The sequence below is a fragment of the Carcharhinus amblyrhynchos genome, chromosome 10, assembly GCF_965287045.1.
Source record: "Carcharhinus amblyrhynchos chromosome 10, sCarAmb.v2.hapA, whole genome shotgun sequence".
In the NCBI taxonomy this organism is placed as follows: Eukaryota; Metazoa; Chordata; class Chondrichthyes; order Carcharhiniformes; family Carcharhinidae; genus Carcharhinus; species Carcharhinus amblyrhynchos.
Genome location: NC_137333.1, coordinates 22,604,489 through 22,629,617, shown reverse-complemented (window position 1 = coordinate 22,629,617; position 25,129 = coordinate 22,604,489).

The following is a 25,129-nucleotide window of genomic DNA, read 5'->3' as shown; positions in this document are numbered from 1 at the left end:
ATTTCCACACCAGCAAAGGATTAAGTGTTAGGAAAGCAAATGTTTTAAGAGATTCCTATTTGTAAACTTTGAAATTAGGCATAGTTTTCGGTGGGTTTAACTAAATGTGCATGTGCCTGGAAGAGACCTATAGTTAGATTCATGCTGGGCAAAGGTGTTTATATGTGTTGGGGTTGGATTAATTCCACTCGTGCTTTGATTGTGCTTAGAGAGGGTACAGCATGAAAATTAAATATAACAGATGGGTCATTGCTTAGCAGCAGGCTACTTCCTAGACAGAGAGGGCTTTCCTTTATTCTTAGCTTTTAACTAGAAGCCAGAACATTTGCAATTAGCAAGCTAGAGAGTGAACAATTCTCAATTCTGCTCGAAACAGGAAAAGCTATACAATGGAGTCACGTGCAAGAATGCAAGTTCCAGAAGAGATAAATGATGTTTTTTTCTAGGAAGCAGAAAATAGAACAAACTTTTTTCAAGGAGTCTAAATTTAAAGTGACAAGGGAATCTGGAAATAGAACAAGATACTGTTCACTGACATCACAAACATGCTGAGAAGGAATCAGCTGGTGAGAAGCTAAAGAAATGTTTCTAAAGTAATCATAAAGTTTGGGATGCCTTACTGCAGCCTGAAATTAATTTCAAAGTAATTGCAAAGAAAGGATTAGCTGGATATCAGAGTTTGTGTAACAGTGGAAGTCAGTCAAGACAAAGGAATCCTAAAAGGAAGAATGTAAATCCTGGACTGCATTCACTTTTAAAAGTGGAGTGGAAGTTGTGTTTGGAAATCCTGGACTGTATTTCAGGATACAAACCATCAAGGGAAAGTATTACTATGAGGGAAGATTTAAAAACATGTTTTGGGAGTGAAGTGTGGAAATCCATAGGTGGCATTCATCTGGGGAGATTCTGAGGACACAACCACAGACACTAACTTGGGTACAGGGGGAAATGTGTATTAGACCACAGCCATCTTGTGTGCTTAAAAGGGACTTTGTGTATTAATGAGACCATTGTAGCTTAAGATTCACGTTGCAACCCATGTTAATCTTAAAATCTATGTATAATTGTTAAGCTAAGGGGGGCATAAAGAGGTAATTTTATCTTTAATAAATGCTTTTTCTTGTTGTTCAAACTGATTAGTTGCCCTGTGTCTCTGTTCCTCCACATTTTATTAACTGATAAAGGCTGTGATGGCTGAGATCATTGACAGTCAGAGGACTGTGGGATCCCAGATTCAACCTGAGCCCTAGGTTGATGGCATGTTTCTGGAGTCAGCCATGACACTACAACTGCTGAGGCTGCACTGGAGGTTTTGGAACATCTTGCGGAGATTCCTGAGGCTATGCATAACCATGTACAGACAATGGAGGAGTCCATCCAAGTTATGATTACTGCCGTGTTTCTAATGGTACATGCTTGATTTTCTCCCTGGAAAAAGAGATAACCCTCATAGAGACATATCCAGCAGATGATTTAGTGGATGCTGCATATATGCGCAGACCTGTATGCCAGCACCTTGTCCATGAACTCAGTGCAAAGATGGCAAAAAGATAAGGGGCCAAGCTGCTTAGATTCTCCATGAGCTCCTCTTTTTTAAAGTTTATTTATTAGTGTCATAAGTAGGCTTTCATTAACACTGCGATGAAGTGAAAATCCCCTAGTTGTGACACTCTGGCACATATTTGGGTACACTGAGGCAGGATGCAACGTGGTCAATCCCGCTAACCAGCCATCTTTTGGACTGCGGGGGGAAACCAGAACATCTGGAGAAAACCCACGCAGACATGGGGAAAAATGTGCAGACTCCACACAGACAGTGACACAAGCCTTGAATCGAGCCTGGGTCTTTGGCGCTGTGAGGCAGTAGTGCTAATCACTGTGCCACCGTGCCACTCCAGTGAGAAGGAAGGTAAAGGAAGGTAAAACTATGTCTTGCAAAGGAAGAGATGTAGCTATCTTCTGCATCTGGGAACTCTTCTTAGAGTGATCATAGAACATTACAGCGCAGTACAGGCCTTTCGGCCCTCGATGTTGCGCCAACCAGTGGAACCAATCTAATGACCCTCTAACCTAAATTATTCCAATATTATCCATATGTCTATCCAATGACGACTTGAATGCCCTTAAAGTTGGTGAGTCCACTACTGCTGCAGGCAGAGCATTCCACATCCTTACTACTCTCTGAGTAAAGAAACTACCTCTGACATCTGTCCTATAATTACCACCCCTTAATTTAAAGCTATGTGCCCTCGTGTTAGCCATCACCATCCAAGGAAAAAGGCTCTCACTGTCCATCCTATCTAATCCTCTGATCATCTTGTATGCCTCAATTAAGTCACCTCTTAACATTCTTCTCCCAAACAAAAACAACCTCAAGTCCCTCAGCCTTCCCTCATAAGACCTTCCTGCCATACCAGGCAATATCCTGGTAAATGTCCTCTGCACCCTTTTCAATGCTTCCACATCTTTCTTATAATGCGGCGACCAGAACTGTACGCAATACTCTAAGTGCGGCCGCACCGGAGTTTTGTACAGCTGTAACATGATATCACGGCTCCGAAACTCAAGCCCTCTACCAATAAAAGCTAACACACCGTACGCCTTCTTAACAATCCTATCAACCTGGATGCTCCTTCTGTAAACTCCAGTGCTTTAAGATTTATTATTCTAAGTTCTGGGAGGGGTCACAGGCAGACATAAAACTTTTTTTTGACATTAATCAAAATCTGCTCTGACTTTTATGCATTTTCTAACACAACATTAACATGCTCAGGCATGCAGGTGCATTGTGGTAAAATACAACATTCAAGTTTGTGACTTCCAAAAGACTTTTATTCACTAGCAGGTCAGAGAGGTGCAAGCTGGTTCTACAGGGTGGCTCTCCAATATAAAGGCTGTGTGATATTTTGATATTTTTTGGTTATCATATTTCATTCAATGACCAGCATTATACATGCTGCAGCTGAACTAGGAGAATGGTCTGTGCTTCTTATCACACTTTTTGCTTACCCATCCTGTGAAGGTGATAAGTTTGCAATTGTTACTTTCCTGCATCATCACGCTGAGAAAGAGCTCCAATAAGTACACTTATAAAGCTATTAATGCTTATAACTACATTTACTTACTTTCAAAGCTATTAACCTTAGCTTCAATTTTAATGTCAAACTACTTCAATTATCTCACGTCAACGTGAGACATCCCTACTCCCATGGCTTTAACCTGTAAGGGGTTAACCTATTTAAAATAGCCTTTTGGTTCAGATTTGTTCTCAGACCTACTACCTATTCTAGGTTCCATGAGGAAGTGGTGGTGGGCCTTTATCCTTTAGCTGCACTCCTTGAGGTAATGGTACAGTCACAATGATTTTACATGGGGAATTAGATGGGGTAAAGATGGTTAATGCTGTTGCTTAAAATGGCAAAGCCATTCAAATATGATAAGCCTTAAAAGAATTCATGTGTGCTGCAGTCACTAATTATTAGTTCTCGCCTCATGATGTACTTTTATTTCTGCCAAGTAAGCATATTTTCCTTTACTGTAATTAAAAGTCACATAACAATCATTAAAAATGTTAAACTACATAAATTAGACAGCTGTAAGGATGGTGTCTGAATCCTGTGCTTCCAGTTGACCTGAGAAATTGCCTCCAGTTTGTATTTGCAATATTTTATCTTTTTATTGCTTTTAAATGTCACTCCTCATATCTTCCCATGATTGTTGACCCACTGTAATGAAGACAGAATGGTATTCTCCCTGGTTACTCCATGGCAGCACCAGAAACTCCAATATTAGGCAGGAAACCAACTGAAAACATTTACGATGTTGTGGAACAAAGCCAGAGAGTGCAATGTACTCACAAACAGGCTGGGTATCCACACTATAAATCACTGTAATAAAACATTAATCATGCCCCACATCCAATCAAAGCAATTTTTTAATATAATTAACATTTCACCAGTCCAACTTAACTTTGTCTTTTATTTCTATGCTCTGGTAATTTTGTAAGTGCAATGAAGAAACAAATGCTCGAATAAAGGGTAAGTTTTCCTTTTCTAAAAGATGTGTGCAACTAATCTCAAAACTTCATATAAGACAATTGTCTACTTCAGAAAGTTATTTGACAAATTTAATACTAATGCTTCATTTTAGCAGCTTTTTGTTTGTTAAGCTGTTATTCATGTTTATAGTAGCTCGCTAGCCTCTCAGCCAGGAAGCTGTGGGTTGAGGTTCCTGTGACAGCCTTCCATCAGACAATGGTTTGCACCATGGTGGTGAACTCAGAGTTAAGCATCACTCAGGAGGCCCCACTCTGTGGCAGTATCTGCCATGCTTGCCGCAGAGGAAGGCGCTGGTCTGAGAAAATGGACAATTCTCAGGCTTCTGTTTATTCCGGGCCTTCTCTGCAGCTAGCTGAGTTTTTCATTTCTCTCGCGTCTCCAACGTTCACATCTCCCAGTTTGCCAGTGTCAATATCCACCATCTTAATTTATCACCATCTTAAAGAGATATAGAATGACTCTCACCAACTTCTACAGTTGCACCACAGAAGTCGTTATTTCTGGTTGTGTCATGGCTTGGAATGGTTCCTACTCAACCCAAGACTGCAAAAAACTACAAAGGGTTGTGAACAAAGTCTAGTCCCTCATGCAGACCGGCCTCCCATTCATTGACTCTGTCTACGCTTCTCGCTGCCTCGAAGAAAGCAGCCAGCATAATCAAGGACTCCATGTACTTTGAACATACTCTCTTCCACCTTCTTCTGTTAGGAAAAAGATACAAAAGTCTGGGGACACTTACGACTCAAGAACAGTTTCTTGCCTGTACCATCAGACTTTTGAATGGACCTACCTTGTATAAAGTTGATCTTTCTCTACAACGTGGCTATGACTGCAACACTACATTCTGCACTCTTTCCTTTCCTTCTCTATGTAGGGTATGTTTTGTCTGTAAAACATGCAAGAAACAATACTTTTCACTATATACTAACATATGTAACAATAAATCAAATGAAATTAAACCAAAATTAAAATATGAATGCCAGGAGATTGTGACCCAGTGGCCAATTTTCCATACAGAAGGTTCTTGGGTCAACAGTCATCATCCATCCAATAAACATGGCCAAGCCAATGCCGGCATCTTTGGCTGAGCAATGTGAGTGTTCTGACGGTATTAGCACATTCCTGGACCTTGGAGTTGGGGGACCTTGTCTTGCCAATAGATGGGGAGGTTATGTTTGAGACAGTGAAAGTGCAAACTATTCAGCCTTTTCTCCAATATCAAGCCAAACAGTATGGATGGCTGGAATCTGAAACAAGAACAGTGAAATGCGAGAAAAACTCAGCAAGTCTGGCATCCTGTAAGGAGAGAAAGCAAAACTAATGTTTTGAGTCTTTTGGCTCTTCGTCAGAATCTTTCAGCCTGTTTTCTTGCCTAGCATATGTTGTCCAGCTCTCCCCACTATAAAGCAGTGTGCTGATGATATAAGTTTGAATCCCACTCCATTGACTTAAGGACATAATCTGGACTGATGCCTCAATGCATTACTGACATAATGATTTACTATCAGAAGTACTGACTTTTGGATTAAATGGTAAACCAAAATTCATCCTTGCCTCTTCATTAAATGTAAAATATTCATTGACAATATTTGAAGAAGAGTAGAAGGCTTCTCAGTGGAGACCTGCCCAATATTTATCTCTCAACCAGCATCATTAAAATAGATTATCTGGTCTCTTATCTCATTGCTGTTTATGGGAAATTTCTTTGTGTGAATCCTTTGCCACATTTCCCAACATCACCACAGTGATTACTTTTCAAAGGTAATTCATTCATGGCAAAATGTTGGAGATTTTCTGGAAGATGACATATACATGTTTTAACTATTTCCTATTTGTTTTTTCAGGGGACAAAAAATACAAAGTGAAAACTGTTGCAGTTGTTTTGCTTAGAAACCATCAGTTCATTCAAAAAAATTCTACCTTAAGTTCAAGTGCAACAAGCAGTGACAAAGATGAATGAATATTGGAAGAAAGGGTTCATATAAGGTACAGTTCCAGCATCCAAACAATTGATTAATGCTTCAGTCTACAAAATTTAAGGTGAAAATTCACAGCACGTTAATACAGTCACAGGGATAGTGATGCACAATTAATCTGTGACAATTCATAGGCATGCAAGCCTGATACTGCCTACAAATTGACATGAAAGCTATGCATAACCCAACAGTAAACAGGCTGTCTAGTGACAATGCATCTAAGGAGGAATCTTACATTTATATGAAGCAAGCACCCCTTAAAGCTAACTAGCTTGTGTCTTTAAAGCTGAAGTTTATCCTCTCTAGAAGTCATTTGGAAGAGGTTCTAATCTGCATTGCCAGTGTCAATTTCTGCTATCTTTATTTTTTACTCAGAAGTGTCTTTGTGGAAGAGGTGTGGATGCCAGGAGGTCGTGACCCTGTCACCAGTTCACCATATAGAAGGCATTTGGATAAATAACCATCATTCGTCTAATGTAGGAGTCATGGTGCAACGTGACAGAAAGCAGGCTCCAAGACTTTCTGATACAGCATTCAAGGCCTGAAGACAGGACGTGGATAAGGGAAGAACTGTCTATATGCCATTGGAGCCAGCAAGTCCTCCAGACAAGCGCTAAGAGACTGGAGCAAAAAATAATAGAAGTCAATGTATACAGCATTTTTCTAAGGATCTGGATACATTGCTACAAGAAAGATAATAGAGGCGAAATTACCAAAATATTTCTAAGTGCCGAACAAGTGTGAAAATGGGAGAGAATTGTGCTGAGTTTTTGAGTGAGCTCCCAGTCACAATCGTACAGCACTTAGAGAAAGAAAGAGCACAGATCTCACCAGCAGGGGGAGGCGACAGAGCCTATTCTCACCAGGAAGACAGCTGATGAGCTCTGGGAACGATATTATGCAGTTGCCCCGATTTCCCAGTACATAGTGCACAGGGAGATGTCACCCCGATCACCCGGGACTTCATGGCCCCCACCCCCTATTCACAACCCCAGTCAATCCCCACCAGCCCACAATGCAGAGTACCCCCTTCCCTTAGAGAGTGCATTGTATATCTTTTTGCATTGTATATCTTTCTACACAGTACCAGCTAAGTGGTTCCAGAAGGTTGGTGCAAGATTGCTGACTTTCACCAGGGAAGATAGAAGTTAACTGAGCTTGAGGGTGACCTTGAGCAGTTCTGGGCTTAGAGTGCCCAACTTCAGACTGCAGCACCTTAATCTGGCTGACAGTGGAGTGAACTGGCTGGTGATTGGAAACAATAAGGGCACAGGCAAAGTTGAAGTTGGTAGGAGCACATGTTCTAATCCTGAGAGAGGCTAACAGGCTTGTGTTAGACACAACCACTGCTACTCCCTTGAGATGTACCCCAGCATCCTAGTAATGTGATGGAGCACACACTGGTGGATTACTGTGTAAACCTTGTTAAATCTCTTTGAGCGCTGGAATCTACCAACCAGCAGGGAGACAGCAAACAGAGATTCCATAGCCTCAATCTGAGCTTCCACTGCAGAATTCAGACATTGGATGACTTCTGCCTGTGCTGCAATAAAAGCTGAAACATCAGCTATCAGATGTTACAGCATGGTTGAATCCACAAATATTCCCTTGGAGTTCACCATTCATTCCACACTAGAAAGGATGGTAGCCAAGCTCTGAACAAAACACTGTGCAGACAGTTGAAGACAGACTTATTCAAGCAGAACTCCTATGCTGAGATCTTTAACACAGAAGGAAGGGTATAAATTTAGTTACATTGCCTTAACTCTCTTGCGCATTATTTTCATGATATAAAGCCATACCAATGGCTTGAATGCAGATAGGACCTGCTTCCATGGCCAGAATTTCACATTCAAAGTGTGAGTGATGCACAGTTTGGAATCATGAGAAGATGCCAGGTATGCGCTTCTGACAGTAACCGCACTTCTGCGATAGTTCAGTCAGCAGGTGCACAGGCGATTCGGAAGCATGCCCATCGACAATCAAATAGGCAATTTATCCCAATAAGGGGTCAGTTGAAAGCAATTTTATGTTGTCTGCTTTTTTGGTTGGCGGGTGGCAGATTGGCCAGGTGGCCTTTACATTTTAGTTGCAACCTTGATCCAGGACGGCTGAAATAAAATTGAATAAGTGTCTGGGGAGGGAAAAAAGCTGTCTGCGCTTAAGTGTGCTACCTTGACACTCTTTGCATAGTTTGTCTGTTGCTATTTATCTTTCACTGGTCTGCAGCTCTATGAGATAGTTCGGACTGTGGTTCCTTTTTTCTGTGTCAGTGACAGTGCCATCATCACTTAGCCCTGCGTTCCACAAGTTTGTCCTTAAACCTGCCTACCCTGTTATTTCTCTCCTCTGTTATGGAAGTCTGCTCAAAGCCTATTTTCAAAAGTGTATTTAGTGATTTACCCAAACTTTTATCAGTCACTGCACAGCATACTTTTAGTTGTATCTGTGAAGACTCTTGAAGCATTTTGTGTTATTAAAAAGTCTTCACTTCCATGACACCTTTCTGCAACATCCTTCCCACAGACCAGTCTCATTTCTCTCCTACCACTAAAGAACATTTTGCTGCAGATCTGCTGAGAAGCCAAGGGGGTTTATGTAATGTTTATCTCATTTGACATAGCATCCAGAGTTTGCAAACCCTTATTGAAAAGCTGAAAGTACTAATTTGTTCACTGAATTTGATGTTCTATGTAGTTAGCTACTCTCTCTGCAATCGTGAATAATGTGCTTGGAACATCAATACATCAAACAACCTGTCTCTGCTCAATGATTATCCTCTTCATTCACAGCCCCAGAGGTCCAATCTTCCTAATTCCAATGGCCAGACACACTGATACTCCATTCATCTCCAGCATTCCCTCCTCTTCAGCTGTTGTAAAATGGTTGGAGGACCATCACTTTTACTTTGTCTCACCTGGGCACACTATACTTCTTAAAGAAGGTAAAAGGGAGTTTCAGGAATCACAGGAATAGTTTGTGTTCACTCAATGAATGGAGAGCATGTGGCGAGAGTGACTATGGGGGACAGAAGCTTATCTTGTTAACAAATGTTGGGCAAGTTGAGCCTATATCCAGTAGGCGGCACTGCTGTCTCAGAATGCCAGGGCCTCAGGCTTGATTTTCCCTGCGTCTGCACGTTTTTCCCTGTGTCTGTGTTGGTTTCCTCCCGGTGCTCTGGTTTCCTTCCACACTCCAAAAAACCTGCTGGTTAGGTGCATTGGCCATGCTAAATTCTATCCCAGTGAACCTGAGCAGACTGCAAAGTGTGGTGGCGAGAGGATTTTCACACTAACTTCATTGAAGTCTTATTTGTGACACTAATAAATAACTTAAAACTATGGAGTTTAGAAGGCTAATGGAGAATTTTATTGAAACACATAAAACCCTGAGGACATTTGACAGAAACAGTGCTGAAAGGACATCTCCTCTTGTGGGAGAGACGGGAGCAAAGAGACAGAATTTATAAGCCCCATTGGCTTTCTAATCTTCAGGAGTGTTTTCTAAGGGTGGGGCTGGTTGGGGGCACAGCTTTTTGGGGACACAGCTGTTTTAGTATTCCAATGGATTTTGGGTCTCTCTGCCAAACTTTGTTTTGCATTCTTGGCTGTGAGTTCAGACATCCATTAGAGTACTGGAACACCTGAGTTCCAGGAAATATTGCTTGACTGACAACTTTGGCTCTGATCTCTTAGTGGCACATTATCAATGGATGGCTATTTTACATTCCATCTTCGCTGTAGGGTTCATTTGTTCTATATGGTGCATAGTGGATAAATGGGCATGGAAGTGTTATACTTTGGTGTGGGGCAAAAGGGGCTGTAGGTGATGAGTGGGATGGCATGGATGGAGCACGCAGTCTATGGGGGGAGGAGTGGGGCTGGAGGACCTTACTATTTTAATTTAACAGGGGGAAAGCTGACAGCACAGAGGTAAATCTTTTAAGAAACTGGCCTCCACTCCTGGTAGCCCCTGTGCACTCTTACCCTGCCAAGCTAGCCTGACTGCAAACACATTTGCCCACGCACTGAGAATCCCCTGCCTATCCTGGTTCTTTCTCCTGCGGTGGGCGGATTGAACGAAGAATTTTCCCAATTCCCGTACCTGCCTCGAGGATGAAAATCCAGCCCACTGCTTCCCACTCCCAGCTTTTTTGTGTATTAAGTCCGAGTCCAGAAACTGTCTGTTTACATGTGGAGAATTCTGAGCATTGTAATGAGTTTGTAAGGAATTTTGATATTTGTGGGAGCTTGCTGTGTGCAAATTAGCTCCCAAATTTGCTGCATTACAACAGGTATTGGCCGTGATTTTCTGGCCTCGCCTTGCCTTGTGTGGATAGCACCAATCCCAGAGAATTGTGTGCAAGCATAAAAACCAGTTTTGCTTCTGTCACCAAATAGTTTTCAACCATCCAGATCCCTTCCCGCTGACGCAAAGTGGATCTTGCCTAGAAAGAGCATGAGTCTGATGAGCACATTTAAAGGAGCATTTAAATATGTTTACGCCACTTGGACGGCACGGTGACACAGTGGTTAGCACTACTGCTTCACAGTACCAGGGACCAGGATTCAATTCCGGCCTCGGATCACTGTGTGGAGTTTACATCTTCCTCCCATGTCTGCGTGGATTTCTTCCAGATGCTCCAGTTTCCTCCCACAGCCCAAAGATGTGCGATTAGGTTGATTGGCCATGCTAAATTGACCCTATTGTCAGGGATTAGCAGAATAAATGTGTGGGGTTGCGAGAGTATGGCCAAGGTGGGATTGTGGTAGGTGCAGGCTCAATGGGCCAAATGGCCCCCTTCTGCACTATAGGGGTTCTATGGCTCTTGACGCCAGATTCTCTCAGCTCTGGGGATCTTTTGACTCACAAGAAACTGGTGGGAATCACTACCTGTTTTCATTAGTGAAGGCCAAGTGTGATAGCTGTTTCGGGTGCTCGCAGGCCATTGAATCTCCTGAGTGGTTGGGGACATGGCTGGGTAGTGCCCATTTGGCACTGCCAGTGTGCCGGTGCAATTCCAAGGGTAGGGCCTGAGTGGGCATGGGGCCTGAGTAGGTGTCATGAAGCAGGGCATAAATGGATAAGGCATGAGATGCGATATGAAACGAGGCATGAAGCATTGGGCCGTGAAGGAACATTAGAACATAAGAAATAGGAGCAGGAGCAGGCCATCCAGCCCCTTGAGCCTGCCCTGCCATTCAATAAGATCATGGCTGATCTGATAGTGGTTCAGGTCTACTTACCCGCTTGCTCCCCATAACCCTTAATTCCCTTATTGGTCAGAAATCTATCTACCTGTGACTTAAACACCTTTAACGAGGTAGCTTCCACTGCTTCAAAGGGCAGAGAATTCCAAAGATTCACTACCCTCTGGGAGAAGAAGTTCCTCCTCAACTCCATTCTAAATTGACTCCCCCTTATTTTGAGGCTGTGCCCTCTAGTTCTTATTTTGTTCCTAAGTGGAAGTAATCTTTCTGCTTCTACCCTGTGGAGCCCCTTCATTATCTTATATATCTCTATAAGATCTCCCCTCAGCCTTCTAAACTCCAACGAGTACAGGCCCAATCTACTCAATCTCTCCTCATAAGCTAACCCCCTCATCTCTGGAATCAACCTGGTGAACCTTCTCTGTACACCCTTCAAAACTAATATATCCCTTCACAAATAAGGGGGCCAAAATTGCGCACAGTACTCTAGTTGCAGCCTCACCAGTGCCCTGTACAATTGCAGCAAGACCTCCCTGCTTTTATATTCTATCCCCCTCATAATAAAGGCCAACGTTCCATTAGCTTCTTGATCACCTGCTGCACCTGCAGACTGAATTTTTGTGATTCATGTACAAAGACCTCCAGGTTCCTCTGCACAGTCGCATGTTGTAATTTTTCACCATTTAAATAATAGTCCATTTTGCTATTATTCCTTCCAAAGTGGATAACCTCACACTGGCCAACGTTAAACTCCATCTGCCAGATCCTTGCCCACTCACTTAGCCTATCCAAATCTCTCTGCAGACTTTCTGTGTCCTCCACGCAATTTGCTTTCTCACTCATCTTTGTGTCATCTGCAAACTTTGATACCGTACACTCGGTCCCCTCCTCCGTATCATCTATGTATATGGTAAAGAGTTACAGCCCCAGCACCGATCCCTGCGGCATGTCACTAGTCGCCAACTGCCAGTCGGAAAAGCACCCATTTATTCCAACTCTTTGCTTTGACAGGAGAGGATAAAGGGGTGGAGCATGAAGGGGGCCATTAGGAGGGTTCCAATGCCCTGATGCTGGCAATCCATGTCAGGGAGTGGGTAGGGAAACATGCCAATGATGAGATCAGGGTGATCTCGATGTGTGTGGAGAGAGGGAAGGGGTCTTCCAGTGTACTGTGAGATCGGGGCGCCCTTTCCAAATTCGCCCAATTACATTGCAGCCAGGCTCACTGGCCTCATCCCCCTCAGAATTGGTGCAAAACTCACCACTCTCCCAAGTGTGAGCAATTGTGGTCCGGTTTGAGTTGGACGGATCATTCCGGTAATCTTGCCTTTACGATACTGAGTCATCTTTTGGGAAAATTCTGTTCATTATGTTTCAGATGCATTTCATTGGTTTTCACACACTTTGGGATGTCCTGATGTCATGAAATATTCTATATAAATGAAAATATTTCTTTCTTCCAATGCCTCAAAATAAAAACCCAAATAGTTATTCATTGTAAATATGACCACATACATCTTATTCAAACTTAGTGGCGGAGGAGTAAATAAATATAAATTTTAAAATTAAGAATTGTTCTACCTGAATGGGTTGGTAAAGGCAGCATATAAGCCAGCTAGCTGTTAACCTCTATATTCAATTATCATGCAGACTTTAACTGATGGCAGTGAGGTGGAAGCAAAGATGCTTTAATTAAACTCAGTGCCTGAGCTGAGGAGGGGAATATCAGCTTGCTCCGAATCATTAATGTAGTTTTATCTCTTCCCTATACTTCATCCATTTCCAGCTCACCAGCCTCTTCATCACCTTTCTGCATGATGTCTTCTTGGATAACAATTATGTTGGAAAAGGTGATGGGCCAGAATTTGCTTCCAAAATAACGTTGAGTTAAATGTTCACTCTGGCTAACTGTGTAAATAGCCTAGCAACCTGGGACAAGGAAATGTTGCAAATTGTCTCAAAATAAAAGACGATTTGTACCACTCCACGATTAGTTTCATGAAAATTGGAGCTGGATGCCAAACTTTCTGTGAGGTTCAAGAAATTGCTGTGACTTTGAAACAAGTTAAACCTGCTACAGGAAGTTAGGACAGCAGTTAAGACAGAATTTGCAGACTTTCGCGAGAGAGCAGATCCAGAAAGCAAGGGTTCAAGTTCACATGTTTGATTTTGCGAGGGGCAATTTCAGGTGTAGGTTATCACTCATCTGATCATTGCCTGTGGCCTCATTTGAACAATTGAATTCATTGCAAAACTGAAGTCTCCTAGTTCGGGCATGTTCTGCCCACAGTGCATGTTTAGTCCATAAGTTGATCATGTAGGGATACTGAAGAACTTGCCTAGTGAAATAGCCTGTGAAAGTAAGTTTTAATTTCATTCTTATTCATTTCTTGATTTTAAATTTTTGCGCCAACATGCACATCTGTTAATAACACTTTATCCCATTTTCCAGGACGTTTAACCATATGATAAAGGCAGGGAATTGCTGAATGCATGAGCACAATCAACCACCTCACATTCTCATCACTAACATATGCTTACACCTTTGAAGCCATTACTGGTCAATATTACTCTGTACGTGCACAATCTCCAATCATCATGATGATACTAAGTCTTCTTTTGGGAAAATTCCATTCATTATGTTTCATGTTCATTTGTTCAATGTTCATTTGTTGTAAAACACTTTGGGATGTCCTAATGTTATGAAATACGCTATATAAATGAAAATATTTTGTTCTTTAGCACTTAGAAATAAAAATCCAAACATTTATTCACTATAAATATGACCATATACATCTTGTTCAAACTTAGTGATGGAGTAAATAAGTATAAGTTTTAAATTAAGAATTGTTCTACCTGGATGGATTGGTAAAGTCAGCATACAAGACAGTTAGCCATTAAGCCCTCTATTCAACCACACTTGTACTTTATAACCAGTAGCTTGGGGCCCGATTCTCCCATCCCAACACGTATGTTTTTTGGCATGTCGGGTCGGGAGATGTTTGCGTCTGTCATTTCGCGGGATTTGCACCTGCGTTCCCGACGCATGCACGTCTCCCACAACCGGAGAGCAGGCGCAGTCCTGACCACTCTGGAGACCGATGGGAAGGCAGGTAACTGATTTAAATCTGTTTTAAATCTTATTTATATGTCAATATCAGTGGGGGGGGGGGGCGGCGGAGGGGGTGCGTGGGGTTGGAGCAGAGCCTGGGAATGTTTGTGCATGATTGAGATGTGGGGGTGTCGTGAGGGGCAGCACCGTGGGGGTCCCGGGCTCGTCTATGATTGAGCTGGCCAGCAAACTGTAGTCTGACCGTTTGGGGCCGATGCACATGTGCAGAGGCCCGGAAATGTCAGACTCCAGCATGAATAACCCTCCCAGCCACCCGCAGCCACCACCACCCCCCCCCCCCCCACCCCCCTGAGCTTTTAATGAGATTCACCATTGTGACCTCTGCATTGCTCAGAGCGTGAGAGATTCAAGTCTGAACTCCTACTTAAAAAAAAATCGTGAATTATACCATTTTTCTCAGCAGTTTTTTTTCCACTTAAAATGATTTTGGGAGAATTGGGCCCTTGATTTCTCTTTGCTACATCTCATCCTCAGCAAATGTTCATCAAACAGAGTTCCACATGTCCACATTCCCCTTTCTGGATACATACACTTTCTCTGTGGGAAAAAAAACTAAGACATAACACAAGAAAGAGAAGTAAAACTGAGAGACGACCAAACAACAGCATGGGCCCCTTCAAACTGCAATAATGAGCCTTGGAAATCAACGTCTCACCTAGAGCTGTCTGACTCAGAATCGGTGGCACAGTGGTTAGCTCTGCTGCCTCGCAGCGTCAGGGACTCGGGTTCAATTCCAGCCTCGGGCCACTGTCTGTGTGGAATTTACACATTCTTGCCATGTCTGTGTGGGTTTCCTCTGGGTGCTTCCATTCTCTCCCACAGTCCAGAGATGTGTGGGTTAGGTGGATTGGCCATGCTAAATTGCCCCTTAGTGTCAGGGGGACTAGCAAGGCGAATAAGTGGGGTTATGGGGATAGGACCTGGGTGAGATTATGGTCGGTGCAGAATCGATGGGCCAAATAGCCTCTTTCTACACTGTAGAGATTTTATGATCTATGATTTTCTCTATGATCTAAGCTGTAAATAATGTACAACATTGCAACTCATGCAGCTCAACATTGTGATGCCTGTTATCTGCTACTATCCAGCAGCTCAATGCCATTTTCACTCTTCTCCCAGTTCTCTCTCCTCCAAGTCCTCTGAAATATCCACAACCCACAGAAAAGAAACACTTCACAGGAAGTGTGTAAGGAACACATTCACCCAAAGCAGCAGCACAGAGAATGATACTGTGGGTCTGCACACAATGGTATACCCTGTAATACTTTCCTTTGTTTCTTCCTTACTGCTGGCTTAGGATTATAAAAATGTGATGGGCGATACTACTCTGGGGATTCCAAACATGCTTCATGTTTGAAATGAGGGGGAGAGGTTTGCGAGAAGCCCCTTCACTGCCCAGAGTTCTGTCGGTGGTCAGTTAGAGAAAGCTTGCTCGTACCAATTTCACACCATAGAATTGTGTTATCTGTGCACAATGAACTGGAGCCAACAGTGCGGATATTCAATTTGTCACACTGGCGTAAAACTGGTATTGTGGATTAGCAGCCTTTTATTGAAACCATTCGATTTCTCCAATTCACAACATTGGGGGTAGAGGGTGGGGAGTTGAGGGGGACGAGCTAAGCTGAAATCTGATCTCAAATATCTTTTAAGCGCTAGTCCCTTGCTAGATCACCATTAATTCCTAACACTTAATGCACTGTCATTAACAAAGTTTAAGTGGGAGAATGTTGAGCGGTTTCTGCAACTGTTGGACGCTCTAACCCTAATGCATTCAATTAAATTGTAATCATTTGGTAATGCAGAATGACAGTACTGCTGGAAAAAAAAGACATTTTTTGTTGAAGCTTTTCCTCTTGCTGTCGTCAGGATTATTGGCAAGAATACCAAATGTGGAGGGAATAACAATTGTATACTGCAGGACAAGATGGGTTGATAGGTTGGCTAATGGACTTTGAGTGGTTGAGGTGTTACATAAAGAATGCACTGCACCAGCCAATGGTGACACACAGTTAACCACCAAGCCTTGAACTTTAAACCAAGCAGCTTGACTCTAATTCATCAAAGCATTGTCCTAAGGAATGAAACAGCGAATGGCAATTTTGTTCAGCTGAAACAGGATCAATGTATGAAAACGTTCATAGAACGCTACAGTACAGAAGCAGGCCCTTTGGCCCATCGAGTCTGCACCAAACACAATCCCACCCAGGTCCTATCCCCGTATCCCTACATATTACACCCACCAATTCCTCTAACCTACTGATCCCTAGACACTAAGGGGCAATTTCTTAGCTCAGCCAATCAACCTAACCCGCACATCTTTGGACTGTGGGAGGAAACCCACGCAGACACGAGGAGGATGTGCAAACTCCACACAGACAGAGACCCGAGCCGGGAATCGAACCCAGGACCCTGGAGCTGTGAAGCAGCAGTGCTAACCACTGTGCTATCCTGTCTGTAAAGAAAAGGGCTGTGTGTATTAATATATGTAGCTTCCAGTACATGCCAATGCCCAACATTGAGAACCCAATTGACAATTTTATAGGTTGTCAGCATAATTCTTAGCCGACTGAGGATTATTTGGGAAATGCTGTCAAATCATGGAATGACATCTAATGTTGGACATTGTTTTTTGAGTTTTGCAAGCACGGGCCAATTGGTCTTTCTCTTGTCTATTGAGAATGGTGGAAGGGTCATGTTGTTTAATATGATCCACCGGTCTTTGGGACATGTGGCTGCATACAAACGCATCACATTAGCACTGAAATTCATTTACACATTATTCATTTGTGTGATAGGCAGAATATCTTTTTGGCTTGACAGCAACATCTTTTTTATCATGAATACGACACATGTTGCAACTGCATCGTAACCAAATGAAACAGTGAACTTCAGCTGTTCAAATTTTTGAAATATCTTACCTTTCCACGATAATCAGGTGCAGACCAAGGATTTTTCAGGCTGAAAGTCTGAAAGTCATGGCCATAGTCCTATTCATGAATTTCCATGAGATACACCGCAAAATGATCTGATCAGGGTGCTGTTTAATCCACAGGACACCTTTGATATGTCCTATTTTGGCAGCAAACTTCAATGGTGAGCAAATGGCTCAAGTCCTACTTTGGCTTGATGGTCCCTTCAGTTTCTTATAGTGAAAGTCAACTCCCCTTGAAAAGTAAATTACCCAGCAGCAGTTCACAGTCTGCTGACCTCTATGAAGGAATACACCATTGAACTTTTGATTCTGGATTTTGGATTCTTGTGAAACAGTAATTCTTCCTGTTGTCGTCTTTGCTTTGTAAGTCTTACTTTGTTTCTCTATCCTTTTTTTTATTATATGAGTGAATAGGAGGTTACACTGTGACCCTCTGTCATTTGTGTCTATGCAAATCAATGATTTGAGTTCATCCTTTCATGGGTTATTAATAGGAATTGGATCACACCAAACTTTGGGTTGGGAAATTCGCTTATAAAGGGGGAAGCAACTCAAAATTACATTTCTCTTTCTGGTGGGGAGGTGAAAAGTGGAATGAGAGATGCTTAAATTAAATCCCCTCCTGTCCATAACATTAGCCTGTGCAGTGATTGAACATTTGAAAGTGTTAGATCTTGTACTGACTATGAGCCTGTTTCTATTTTCAGTTGTTTGCCCTGGATAAGTTGAATACTTTGGCACACAGCATTTTCCAAAAGTGGAATAACCATGCACATGTCTCTTGCAACATTTTCAGCCGTTCTGAACTGGGAAAACAATGCTACACAATTCAATTTCTAGGCCAATAGCTTATCAGATGAAATTAGAAAGCACCATCCTTTTAAGAATGTGGCTCCAATTGTTTTTTTTAAAGGACTCATTTAACATTCAGAATTCCCAATACTGAAAGCATAATAATTAGACTGAAGAATGTGAGCTCACTGATGTTCTCTATACCAAGACTGCTCAAAAGATCAGAAACAAAGCATAACATCTATTTACAACAAAAACGTGAATTAAAGTACAAGGGCAGATCAAACCTAAACATTTTTGTAAACAAAAAGACCAATTGTACGACATGAAACTGAATAGCATGTAACAATAGAGTTACGGAATAAAGAGAAGCAAGCTAAATTAATGCAGCACTTGGATCTAAAACATAAACCTGCATTGAACTATTGTCCAATAATGGCAACAAAAAAGGGCAATATAAAATGATGAAGCTTGTGCCTGGTATGATAGTTTATGATAGAACTGCATTGAATGGAGTGGAATTTCATAGAATTTCATAGAATCCCTACAGTGCAGAAGGAGGCCATTTGGCCCAGCGAGTCTACACGCCCACAATCCCACCCAGGTCTTATTCCCATAACCACACATATTTACCCTGCTAATCTCCTTGATTTAGCATAGCCTATCAATCTAACCTGCACATATTTGTTGCTGTATTTGCCCATTAGATATAAACTAAACACTAACTAATCTTGCCACAGAAGGTTAGATCTTGCCATTTTAAGTGTAGTTACCCATTACACAATACAACGTGTATTAATTACAGTAAATTAATCTTTGTGGTGCTAAAAATGAGCCATTGCAATTGTGGAGCATCACTCCCTCTGGTATTAATTGAAGTTGGAGATTTTAAAATGATCCTATCTGATTTTGTGAATTGTTTTTATTTTCCTTTCCGTCTCCCTTTCTCACTTATGATTTGTGATCTCAAAATAAGATCCTCTGTCAATTATTCAGGATTGTGCACTGTTGTGTGATTCAGCCTTTAACATAAATTACTTGCAACATATCACTCACTGTTTCCTTGTGCAACACATTCTGAAACAAACATATTTATGCTCTGCTACTGCTTTCTAAAACTTACTACTTGTATTTTAGATTTTAAATTTCAATGGAGATCCGTTGAAACTTCCGTTTATTTTTCAGAGGGTTGTAGTATGTGCCAATATCTTTACACCAATATTCCCCCAGTGGATACGACATTCAGCTACTGTTTCTTTGTCTGTGGTGAAGTGGATTTACATTAATATTATATTGTATAACTTAGCATAAAATATATTAGCTAATATTCCCACATAAATATTTACTGCACCATTATTTATTCTCAATAAGTGGTTTTTCAAACAATATCCTCAACACCTGAAGAAAATGTGTGGAAATTTCTAATTTTCTCATTTTAATATCGCACCCATCCTCCGAACAGTTTTCACAAATGCCAAAATCCCTTTGCTATTTCTTGAACAGTCCTATTCTTTCCATTTCTGCACATATTTCTCCCTCTCTCTCTCTCTCTTACACCTGTTATTATCGTTCGCCTCCATTCCTGCTGTCTTATCTGGAAACTGAAACTTCACATCCCACCCTGATTTCAGGTGACTTTACAACAATAGGCCAGTTTCACTTTTCATTTGTTAGAGGTAAATTGCTATTTAGAGAGGATAGAGCAGGATATTTATAAAATAATTATAGAATCAAGTAGAATCAATGTGGTTTTATAAAAGGGAAATTGCATTTAACTAATTTATTAGAATTCTTTAAGGAAATAACAAGCAAGGTGAGTAAAGGGGAACCTGCAGATGTAGTGTACTTGGATTTCTGAGGGGAATTTGAGAGACAATGGCTTGGTTGTAATGTAAATAGACTAATAATGCTCTGATGGCATGCGTTCATATCCCATGTGACTCCAGGTCCACAGCAATGTGATTTTTGTTCTCTGAAATGATATCATAAGCCACTCAGTTTCGAGATGTGCAACAAATGCTTGCCTTGCCAGTAATGTCCACAGCCTATGAAAGAATAAATGTCCCTTGCAATCAGAACCATCCGAAAGTATGTCAGAAATCATAAATTTCAGACGGTGCCAACTATCTTTCCAGAATAGTTACATAGGAAAGGTTAGAAGAATTAAAACAACTTTTCCTTCCTGGGTAACTGTAGTACTGACCCCACAACACTCCCATGACACCTCCAATGACTCCTCTTCCTGCAGCTACACCCATTCCCTAATGCTACCCCAACACAACCACTGCCACCCCCTATGGGATTCTTGTACCCGTCCATGATGAATTGTAGAAGATGGTCATTTGTAAATAGGGGCTCATTATAGAAACATAGAAACATAGAACAGTACAGCGCAGGACAGACCATTCTGCCCTCAATGTTGTGCCAAGCTATGTCCAAACCCAAAAACAAGCTATCCCATTCCCTACCATTCTGGTGTGCTCCTTATACCTATCCAATAACCTCTTGAAAGTTCCTAAAGTGTCCGACTCCACTATCACAGCAGACAGTGTATTTCACACCCCAACAATTCTCTGAGTGAAGAATCTACCTCGGACATCCCTCCCATATCTCCCATCATGAACCTTATAGTTATGCCCCCTAGTAACAGCTACATCCACCCAAGGAAATAGTCTCTGCACATCCGCTCTACTATCCCCCTCATCATCGTATCAACCTCTATTAAGTCGCCTCTCATCCTCCTCCACTCGAAAGGAAAAAGCTCCAGCTCCTTCAACCTTTCCTCACAAGACCTACCCTCCAAACCAGGCAGCATCCTGGTAATCAATAACCACAAGATACGTCTTACCATAGAAATCAAAGGCAAGATGAGGAAAGACAGGTGGTACCAAGGGTTCCATTGATGTTCGAATATTAAGTGCAACAGGGGTGGCAAGATATGACAATATTGTGGATCACTTGTGTGATTGCCAGGTCCCACAGAAATTGCAAACTCTCAGTCTGCATTTAGCGGTGCTCAAGTGACTTCCATGAAACTGTGAAATATATCTTGTCACATGGTACATATAATGACCAAGTGATGATCGTTAACTAGGGAAATTGTCCATAGTGGTCAAATGGACTCATTTCTCAAAGTACTGGTGGATAAGATAGTTGCTGGGGTTGTATTTAGACCACCCTTGGGAGGCAAAATCCTGCATTTGAATACATTTAGCATTGTCATTTTTGGTATGTCGAGCATTGTGGAGTTTTATAGCCAATATGGGGACGAGACACATGATAGTCAAGGAAAATGTTTCTACTTCTAACACCAATGTAGAATTAATGATGAAAGCATGGTCAACTGTTGAGAAAACATCAGCTGTAGCTTGTGGTTTCTCTAGAATATAGACGTCTGTATATTGCTATTGTGTCAAATGGAGATGAATTTGTTGAATACGAAAGAACATTTTAACAACTTCTGTGGAATTGAGGAGTAAATTCAGGGGCTCGTGGTCTGTTTCCACATGAAAGGGTAGTCACATCAGGTGGGCAGAAATGTGCTCGACAGTCTATGCAACCAACAGTCCTTCTGAATCAAGAGTGAAATACCTTTGTTTGATTTCTGTGAGGGCTCCAGAAGGAAAATACAAGCTTTCTATCACAGATTTTTTGCAGCTGGATGAGATCAAAATTGAGGCCCTTGGAGGAAGGGTCAGCAATGATGACCAAAGGTAATGTGGGATCGTAGTGCACCAGGATATCTGAGGAACATAATCAATCTTCAATGGATTGAAAGGCCACAGATTCATTGCTGGCCCTTCTGCAGGAGATCTCTTACAGGTTTGGTGAGTGTGGCCAAGTTAGGGATAAACTTTCCCATTTGGCTTAACCATTTTTTCCAAGGCAATGTTAAATCCCGATGATGCATGGCAATTGGGAAAACTCAGTGATGATCTTCATCTTCTGTGGATTAACCATAATACCATACCATTAGATTGTGTGTCCTAAAAAAATTATGTTGACCAGTGTGAGGCTTGCTTTCTGGAGAGCCTGGAGGACCTTCCTTACCCTATGGTTGTGTTCCACTTTCATAAAGCCATGTATGATGATGGCAGATGAAAGATAACACCTTGTTTGTCCTCAAAAATTGTTGACATGGTATGCTGGATATGTCAGGGGCAGAAAAAATATCAAAAGAAAGGCAGTTAAAGCAACATTAACTGAAGGCTGTGGTAAAGTTCATCAGCAGCCTAGACCATTTGACAAGATATATTTATCAATACACACTGTTTGCATCAAGCTTAGTAAAAATAATGCCAAACTATCCTCTACAAATGTCATTGAGCAGGCATCCTTCCCTACTACTTTATGTAACTGTGTAAAATCCACACAAAGCCAGAAGTCATCACTGAGCTTAGGAACGATAACCAGACTGGAAGACAAGCAGGTTGGTTGTTGAGTGGGGAAACAACACCTGTGTCTAACATGCAGTCAACATTCTCCTCAAATCTTGGTTTAGCCCTTCTCGGGGTGAACAGGTACACCAGCATGGTGTCCAGGAGAAAATAAATAAGATATTCATTTTGCAACTTTCTGAGTCATTGAAAAGGTTGTGGAAATTCCTGGCAAAATGTGACCCTGTGTTTGATGAATCTCATTAGCTTTCTGCATAATGCCTAATTATACACATGTTCCTACCAAATGGGGAAATGATTTTCTTGCATCAGATGTAAAGAATCTCTAATCTGTTGCTCCTTGTAGCATAATGTGGCTGTAAATGGACCTCACAGTGGGGGGACTGGGAAAGACATGGACCTAAAGGGAGAGGGATATAATGATGATCATGAAGACCATCATTAATATATCCATCTGAGGGCTTTGTGGAGTATGAACTACCTGAGTGAGAGAAAGCTCACCCAATGATAAGCAGCCGACTTTTAGGCTTGTAACCCTAACTGGACTGAAGTTGTAGGTCCCAGGATGAAGACTACCAGACTGTAAGCTGCAGGAGCATCCTTCTCCTTTGGTGGACAATAAAGGGTGTTGGTGATGGGAAATTGGTGTGTGGTTGAATTCCTACATAATGAAAGAGTCCTGATGGATTACTGTAAAACCAATGGCTGCTTTTGGGGCTCCAAGACTATACTTATATGTCCTTTTAGATACCTATACCGCATAGGAGGTTAGTTAAAAAGGTTCAGTCGTTAGGTATACTTGGAGAGGTAGTAAATTGGATTAGACATTAGCTCAATGGAAGAAACCAGCGAGTGATAGTGGAGGATTGCTTCTCTGTGTGGAGGCCTGTAACTAGTGGTGTGCCACAGGGATCAGTGCGGATCCATTGTCGTTTGTCATCTATATCATTGATCTGGATGATAATGTGGTAAATTGGATCAGCAAATTTGCTGATGATACAAAGATTGGAGGTGTAGTGGACAATGAGGAAGGTTTTCAAAGCTTGCAGAGGGATTTGGACCAGCTAGAAAAATGGGCTGAAAAATGGCAGATGGAGATTAATGCAGACAAGTGTGAGATATTGCACTTTGGAAGGACAAACAAAAGTAGAACATACATGGTAAATGGTAGGATACTGAAGAGAGTAGTAGAACAGAGGGACCTGGGAGTACAGATACATAATTCCCTAAAAGTGGCATCACAGGTAGATAGGGTCATAATGAGTGCTTTTGGAACATTGGCCTTTATAAATCAAAGTATTGAGTACAAGAGTTGGAATGTTATGGTGAGGTTGTATAAGAGACCGAATTTAGAGTATTGTGTACAGTTTTGGTCACCTAATTACAGGAAGGATAGAAATAAGATTGAAAGAGTACAGAGAAGGTTTACAAGGATGTTGCCGGGACTTGAGAATCTGAGTTACAGAGAAAGGTTAAATAGGTTAGGACTTTATTCCCTGGAGCGTAGAAGAATGAGGGAAGATTTAATAGAGGTGTATAAAATTATGATGGGGATAGATAGAATGAATGCAAGCAGGCTTTTTCCATTGAGGCTAGGGGAGAAAGAAACTAGAGGACGTGGGTTAAGAGTGAAGGGGGAAAAGTCTAAACGGAATATTGGGAGGGGGGCTTCTTCACGCAGAGAGTGGTGGGAGTGTGGAATGAGCTGCCAGATGAAGTGGTAAACGCGGGCTCACTTTTAACATTTACGAGAAACTTGGACAGGTACATGGATGAGAGAGGTGTGGAGGGATATGGTCCAGGTGCAGGTCAGGGGGACTAGGCAGAAAAATGGTTTGGCACAGCCAAGAAGGGCCAAAAGGCCAGTTTCTGTGCTGTAGTGTTCTATGGTTCTAATAGATCATACCTATAGGTCAGATCTTTATGGCTGCAGATTTTCCCAGTTACTCTTGCTGTGATGCATCTGACCTTGCTGTATAGATATCATACAATTTGGAGTTTGGCTTTGACATCCCCTCTTCAGCACATATAGACCTGCAATGTCTCAATTCCATTTACAGAGTGCCCTGATCAGAATTTCAGGTCCAAAGATGTCCAACTGGTCGGAACACTAAAGCTTAATGGTTTTATTGTTGCCTGCTTTTCATTACATATACTAAATGTTTAGAAATAGAAGATAAAGGCTCAGCAATTATCACAGTTAAGCAAAAACGGAGTCAGATCACACCAAAAATAATTGAATTTTTCACTGACACAGTTCTACTGAGTAGATATTTTAAATGTGGATTGAAAAGTCAGCCAGAAAGACATACTCAAACAACTGCAGTGGCAAGTTTAATTATGCAAGGGATACCAGCCAGGAACATACTAATGTTTGATTCTGGATTATCTCGTTTTGTCCTCATGGAAATGTAAGAAAGCAAAGCTAGAAGTAGATTAACTGGTAATATCCAGAGAATATGACAAGGTAACAGCAACAACTTGTTTTTATATAGTACCTTTAACAATGAAATGTCCCAAGGCACTTTGCACATGCATTATAAAATCAATAGCAATACTGAACCACATATTAGGGCAGATGGCCAAACGTTTAATTAAAGAGGCAGAGTTTAAGCAGCATCTTAAAGG